We start from the raw sequence: 8,243 nt of genomic DNA, 5'->3' as shown, positions 1-8,243 counted from the left end.
ACGTGCTGTGCGGCTTTTAAATCAGGGTGCTGCTGCTGTTTGCTGAAGACCCCTGTTTGGGCCATGGGCAGGGGAGGCCCGTGTCACAGTGCTGCTCAGGACCTCTTTCCTCTGAATTTCACAAGCTGCAACTGCATTTCGGAACTGACTCCCTGCCTCCTCCCGTTTTAAACATATTAGTAGCTGCTTTAATGGAAATGTGCCAGTGAAGACAAACGTTCATCTTGGGTGGGGAAGGGCTGGATTTATCTATCTACACATTATTTATTTGTTTGTTTATTTATTTATTTGCAGGGGAAGATTCGTCCTAACATCTGTTGTCAGTCTTCCTCCTTTTATCTTCCTCTCCCCCCACCCCAAGCCCCAGTACATAGTTGTGTATGGTTGTAGGTCCTTCTAGTTCTTCTGTGTGAGCTGCCGCCAGAGCATGGCTGCTGACAGACAAGTGGTGTGGTTCTGCACCCGGGATCAGAACTCAGGCCCCTCCATTGGAGGGCTGCAGGATTCTAACCCATATCAGGGCTGGCTCTGTGCATTTTAGTCAGGCATTTTCTTAAGCCAGTTTGAGCCTTCCTCCCACTAGCCCTGGGTGTGAGCTGGGGCTGGCCTGCCTCAGACAGCGTCCCTGGGGATATACTGGAAAAGAGAGGTGAGGGGACACAGGGGACTTTGTCATTAGTTTGTGATCTTTGTGGGCTAAATGAAAACTCCGTTCTGCCCCTTCGCCAAGCTGGCGCTTCCCTCTTAGAAGTCAGAGCTGCTGGTGGGAAGCCTGAAATCAGCTCCATTCTCCCCTCCATTTCTGACTCCTCTCATAACAGGCAAGAATCAGGGTCACAAAGCATGCAGAGAACATGTTCACAGTATGGAGTGTCTCCTAAGTAATCCTCTTCTGATTCATTTTATTAAGAAATTAAATAGCTGGTCCATTTGAACTCTCATTAATAGATATTAAATGTTGCTTATTATAAGAATGCTAATAAATCATTAGGTTTTATAAAAAATTAACCACCCAATGGCTAACAAATTAAATTTAAATAATTAAGTCTGATATTCCTAGAGAGGGATCACAGGAGGTGGTACATTAGAGAACCTGTTTTTATCTTGTTTGGTTTTAAACAAAAGGAGCCCATGCCGATGGCTGGCTCATGCCTCCCTGGCCCCCTTCCAGAAGGCATGAGCATCTGCCAGGCAGCTGACCAGGCAGGGGCGGCAGTTTGGAGGGTGGCCGGGCTACCTGGGCTGCGAGGCCAAGTCTGTGACCTTGGCCTCATTAGTCCCCGCTCTAGCCAGCCACGCTGATTAGCCTCGACATGTGTTGTTCAAGCGTTGATGGCTCTGTTGCTTATTGCCTCTTTTAGGGCTGCTGCAGATAATTAAAATCTCTGCCTCTACCACGGCCTCCAACTTCCTCATCTAGAGGCAGAAGGAAAAACTATTGTCTCCACTCAACGAAAAGGAAGCAGGAAGACAGAAGGGCCCCGTGTGTGGACAGTTTTCATTGGAGCTCAGAACACCTTTCTAGCGGCTTGCCTGGGAGGCTGATAGACTAGGGCGGAACATTCCATCCTCTTGAAATATACTGCTGTGACTTGACTCAATTCGCTGTCTCTTATTAACATTTTAACCAAGGGGCATCAAGTAAGAAGAGAGTCTGTGATAGTCTAATTTGCAAAAATCTTAACAGACGGTTCCATTTGCTCAATGGCAGCAAACCAAGCTAGCCTGGTATATATCAAGAGTTGGTCTATTTTTTCTTCTCTTAACGTGATATTAATTATATCTTGCCTACTCACTATGATATTATGAGAGAACGTTACAGGAGAGGTGGAAAGGATCAACTCTTTAAAAAAAATCCTTTTTTTTCCTCAGGTAATGTCACCCAGGCCAAGAAATGCATAAGTAGAAGGGAGCAAAACCGACAGTGAATGGCTGGTTCCAGGTGCCTGTCAGGCTGGTGCCACACTATCGTCTAAGGCAGCAGTTCTCAAAGCTGGGTCCTGCGGACTCTTTCAGGGGGTCCATGTGGTCAATGCTATTTTCATGATACACCAAAGTTGTTCTTGGTCCTTTCACTGTGTTTGTATTTGCACTGATGCGGTGGGTAAAGGGCTGGCAAACGAATCAAGGCAGTGGCACCATCATGCATCTGCACCACCACACGCTCAAGGAAGAAAGAAAGTAAAGAAAGAAGAAAAAGATCAGTTTCACTTAAGAATGTCCTTGACAAAGCCTGAAAAAAGTATTATTGTACTAAATCCTGACCCTTGAATCTTTGACATTCCCTGGGATGAGACGGGAGGTATGCATAAGACCCCTGTGCTGTGCGCCAAAGCACAACAGGGTCTTCAAGACAAGTGCTTGCTCAGTTGCTTGAGTTGCAAGCTGAACTAGCCTCTTGGTTTCTGGAACACCATTTTTACTTGAAAGAATGAGTGACAAACTATGGTTATTCCGATTTGGGCATATAACAAACATTCTTGAAAATAAACACTGTAAGCCTATCACTGCGAGGAAAACGAAATGATGAAACTCAAGCTTTCAAGATAAAATTACAGTTTTGGAAAACTTGTTATCTAGCACTGTGGGCTCAACAGGTTCCCAATACTTAAAAGATTTTTCTAATGAGATCAGTTGTGATATTTCCAAAAGCGATTTTGGGCTATTGGGTAATGAAATGCGTCAACATTTGGAAGATCTACATAACTCAGTGAACCAGTGTTTTCCAAATGACCGATGCATGTTATAATATTGTGCATGAGTAAAACGTCAACTCAAAGTACAAGATAGACCAATGGGTTTTAATGTCAGATAACAGGACACGTTCAGTGATATGGTTTCAGATTTCACATAGCAACTAATCTTAAAGAAACTACCAATTATCAAGTTGTGGTATGGGATCAAAGAAGAACATTTACAGTTTTCTGAAAAGTCTATGAAAATACTCCTCTCTTCTCCAACTACGGATCTGTGTATAGCTGGATTTTCTTCATAGTCTTTAACCAAATTATCATACAGTAACAGACAGAAAGCACTTGCAGAAATGAGAACCAACTGTTTTTTATTAAGCCGGACATTAAAAAGAGTTGCAAAAATGTAAAGACAATGCTACTCTTTTCACTAAATGTTTTTTATTGTTCTGGAAAATAGTTATTTTTCATAAACGTATGTTATGTTACTATGTAAAGGGTTTATTATTGTTACTTTAAATGAATTAAAATATTTTTTAAATTTCTATTTTAATTTCTAATGTGGTAGATATCAAGTGATAATCCACATAAACTAAAGTGCTTTGGGGTGCCCAATAATTTTTTAGTGTAAAGGGGCTCTGAGACCAAAAAGTTTGAAAACTGATGCTTCCAAGGAATCTTAGCATTAGGCAGCAGGAGAAAGGGGCTCTCTTAAGAAGCAGTGCTATTGTGGAAATGTTCCAGATTGAACAGGCTAAAGAGACATGATAACTAAATGTCACACCAAACCCTAGACTGGATCCTGCACTGAAAATGCTACAAAGAAAATTATGGGGTCAACTGACAAAATTGAAATATGACTAAAGGATTGTAACAATGTTAAATTTACTGAAGTCAATAAATACACTATGGTTATATAAGAAAATATCCCTATTCTTGGGAAATACAGTATTTAGGGGCCAAAGGCTCCTACTTTTAAATGGAGTGTGTATGTGTGTGTATATTTCTCTTTTATAGCTCTGCCCAGCAAAGAAAATAAGATTTTCTACACAGCAGTTTGAAAGTCAATGCAAAGGTCCACAAAATTCCTGTGAAGCAGATATCACTTTTCAACCCAACAAACACTTTAATACATAGTGTGTGAAAAGCAGCTGAGTAGAAATTACATAATTAGGCTGTTACACAAATTCCTGAGCAAGGTATATATTGCAGCCAATATCATTAGTAACAGTCATTACTAACCCCCTTCACCCTTGCAGCTTGTGCTATAGAATTTCAAATGCCAAGTACCCTGACAGCCTCCCTTGCAGCTAAGGGTGGCCATGTGATCCACCTGTGGCCAATGAAACCTAAGAGAATATTTGCTGGGAGCTTCTGGGAAAGTTTCTGCTTTCCCGACAAAAGGGAAAGCAAGAAGGGAGACGCCTCATGGCCACTCCACGTCCCACCTCCTTCTTGCATTTAATGGGGATGCCTGGAGCTTGACAAAACAAGCTTGAAGTCATAACGGTAAAGAGAGGCAAGTGAAAATAAAGAAAAAAGCCTAGATCTTTACTGACATCATTGGGTAGCTGAACCAACTTCAGCAAATGCTTACCTCTGTACTTATGTGAGAAAAAGATGCTATTTGTTTAAACCACTGAAAGTCAGGCATCTGTTACTTACAGTTGCATCTTTACTGATGCCTGCTTATGCAGGAAAAATGGGGAGAAGGCAGGAGAACAAATGCAAAAGGCTGCATGCCATGCACTGCTGTGCAGAGGAAGCAATCCCAAAACAAAATGCCCATTTAAAACCTGGACCAAATGGCATTTTTAACAGTAGCAAGAATGTAACAATTTTCATTAACAAAAGTTAAAATAAAGAAGCGCTGCAACAGTAAGCATTCTACAATGATTTGAGAGCTGAAAAGGTCAAAAACATCCTCTAATCAGCTGGCTTTAAATGGAAACCATCTCGGGTGTCCTGCCAAGAGCGTATATTGTTGCCAACTTCCTAATTTAAAACCATATATAAGAATGCTTTAACTGAAACACACAAGCTAAAAATAAAACATTTAAATAGTAATCTCCCTTCTCTCTCAAAGATAAATGTGCCCATTAACCCAGGATGCTAACAGATTTCTTTCTCTTACATTCTATCTGACCTTTTCTTCCCTAAGTCATTCACGAGGAAATCAGCACAGAAAAAACAATTTAGGAAGTTGGCTCCTGATCAGCTACTTCACTGAATTAAAGTGCAATCGGGTTCATAATTTTTAAATGGAAATATTAAACATGTGTAGTAAATACCGCTACATAAGGTGCTGTGGAAACCTGTGGGTGGGATGGAAGGCAACTGGGTATGAAGATACTCCAAAGCCACACGTGCTCTTGGGGAGTTAACCATCTCGTTAGAGCAGGAAGAGATCAATGTGAAAAGTTAAATGAAATGTTTCAATAACAGTTCTAGACAGTAGAAGAGCTGTCATAAAACCGTGTACGATTCATTGCCAAAAAAGATTGTTGCTGATGCTAGCTGGCGCAGCATTTCAGAGAAGAAAAAGATCATTTCAAGTTGAGGAAGGGTTGGGGAGACTTTACAGAGAAGGCAGGACCCCAGCTCAGGCTTGAAGGATGCAGAGAAACTGTGAATGGGCAAAGAAAGCACATTAAGAGCCTCGAAGAAAGGCTGGTTGTTTAAAAAAAAAAAAAACGTGAGAAACCCTTCAGGATGTTCTAGTGACTGGTTTAGGGAGGGACGCAGTCAGGGCCCATGGGGATGATGCCAGGTTGTAAAGCTGGATTGACTATTCCAAAGAAAATGGCAGCCAAAAGGTGGAAACGATCCAAGAGGCCATCAATGAATGAACAGATAAACAAAATGTGGTATACAGTGGAATATTATTCAGCCTTCAAAGGGAACAAAATTGTGACACATGCTACAATATGGATAAACCTTAAAGACATGATGCTAGGGGAAATAAGCCAGTCACAAAAAGAAAATCCTGTATGATTCCACTTATATGAGATACCTAAAGTAGTCAAATTCACAGAGATGGAAAGTAGAATGGTGGCTGCTAGGGGCTGAGGTGGCAGGGGAAATGCGGAGTTACTGGTTAATGGGCACAGAGTTTCAGTTTTGCAAGATGAAAAGAGTTCTGGAGATGGATGGCGGGAATGGTTATACAACAATGTGATTCTACTTAATACACTGAACTGTACACTTAAAAATGGTTAAGATGGTACATTTTATGTTATATATATTTTACCACACTAAGAAAAAAAATACGTTTAAAAACAGAAAGAGAATAGCAGCAGGCAAGTGAAAATATGGACTGGGGTTCAAGAGGGAGCCCAGGACTGGAGAAAAATTTTGCAGTTGGCCGCAAAAATATGGGCAACATCTTCAGGCTCCAGGCCTGTGAGACCGGCGGGCTCCACATAGTAATTCTACCACTGAGTGGTGAGCAGGTGGTAGACAGAACGCCTCCCCGAATTTTCTTTGGAAATACTGAACTCAATTTAATTTAATGAAGGATCCCTAAAATGTTTTAAAATATGTGACCTTGGAAATACACTAAGAGTCAGGCTCCTGCAGACACCCCTGACGCCCGCCCTCTCCCCACTGGCCTTACTCAGAGGGATGAGGATACTGAAAGGACACAGCTCAATCCCAGAGAAAATCAAGTGCAGGTTGCGCATGCGTGGCCCAGGCAGGTGGAGAGCGTTACTTAGCTCAGTAGAGATTGGCAAAGTTGGGCTTCATCTAACAATTCTGTTATCCAGGCATCTACATCTTCCCTAGCTCTGAACGGGGAATCATCGGAGCACAGACCTGACGCACGGCAGACACTTAATAACTATTTGGAGATTCAAATAGATTCATGATGAAATGGCTTTAGACCCTCCAGCAGTTCTGGAGGAAAAATCAGGCTCGTTGAAGGTCTTTTCAGAATTCCTGGGCACCCCTCAATTCTAAACATAAGCCTTTTCCTCTAAATGTGATCCTGACTCCAGAAAGTCCTGGGCTTTGCCTGCCTCTGCCAATGGTAATCTGCAACTCTCGTCATCAGGAAACCTACCTGACAGCAGGTAAGTTGCAGGTAAGTTGGCAGAGCCCTGGCCCCCGAGTTCTGGTCCTCCCACTGACCTTAGGCAGGCCTCCTGGTTAATGACTTGCTGACATGATCATTTTTTTGAGCAGCCTTTTTTTAAAAAACAAAAACAAGTTAACTATAAATATTAAAACTTCTCACCAATGTCACCAATAGGAAACCTACCTCCCCTGAATTCTCGGGCCCTTCTGCAACAATCGATTCTTTGACACAAATATTTTTAATCTTCAGGTGGATACGGACTGGACATTGGAAGATCAAAAACTATGCCTGGCACACAGGAAGTTTAGATCGTTGTTCATCCAAGCTTGAATTTTTATTTGAGCTCTTCTCAATTTTTCTTTTTATGCATGTTCCCTTATTTTGCTTCATTTTTAATTGAGGAAAAAATGGTTAATATATGAGATCACTTTCACTGCCGGGTCTTATTGGGCTTCAGGCGGCTTTAAGGGCAGACTTTTAAAAAAGAAGAAAAGCATAAAATGTGTCAGGGAAATGGAATTTCTATTTCACTCACAATTTTGCTTTTTAAATGTTGTTCTAACAACAGTTCAGTGAAAGACGGTTTCCTTATTGTCATTTATTAGCCATGACAGGCAGCAACAATCGTCTCAGATACAGCCTCCCTTTGCCACAATCATCTAGTAATGCCTGCAAGGCAAAAGATGGCTCTTTCCTTCTGGAATGCTTTTCCAGAAAACCCCCTTCCTTTCTGGAATGCTTTTCCAGAAAAATCATTCCTTCTGGAATGCTTTTCCCAAAGGCACCAGTTCAACACAAACCTCTATTAACTGGAACTCTGACATCTGCAGAATTCTCTGCATAGGAAGACTTCACTACTCCTCCAGCGACAGCAGAAACCAAGACATAATTACTCACACTGCTGTCACCAGGAAGTCACGTTCAGCAACATGGTCTATATGCGGAAGCCTTATGTACCCACATCGAGAGGATCACCCCACATAAACCATCCAACCACTGTCGATGGACGTACTTCCTTCTTAACAAGAATCCTTCCCTGTTAATCTCCTCCCAACAGAGAAAAGGAAATAAAAAATTTTCACCAAAACCCAATGTAACAAAATGAGACCAAATATAAGATAGTATCAAAATTAAATAAATTAGATGCACTACTGGCTTAGTAGGCCCTAGACCTATTTAGAAATGTGACATAAAAATAACACACTTCTTACCAACCGGGCACACAAGGCATAATTTGCAGCAACATAAAAATCTACTGTATTTTCTATCTTTAAGTTTCTTTGTTGATTTCTTTCTTCTATATACCTTTTATGCATTTTGGAGCAAATAGAAGGCAAGGGTTCGGAAGAGATAAGAGAGAAAAAAATTGAGGAGAGAAAAGAAGAGAGATTTAGAAAGAGAATCAGGTGAGAACGCAGCAGGAGAAGGCAGAATGGGAGCCTGAAGTGTGATGGGGGGGAGGCGGCCTGGGACCT

This window comes from Equus caballus, chromosome 27, assembly GCF_041296265.1.
Source record: "Equus caballus isolate H_3958 breed thoroughbred chromosome 27, TB-T2T, whole genome shotgun sequence".
NCBI lineage: Eukaryota > Metazoa > Chordata > Mammalia > Perissodactyla > Equidae > Equus > Equus caballus.
Note: the sequence above shows the minus strand (reverse complement) of the source record.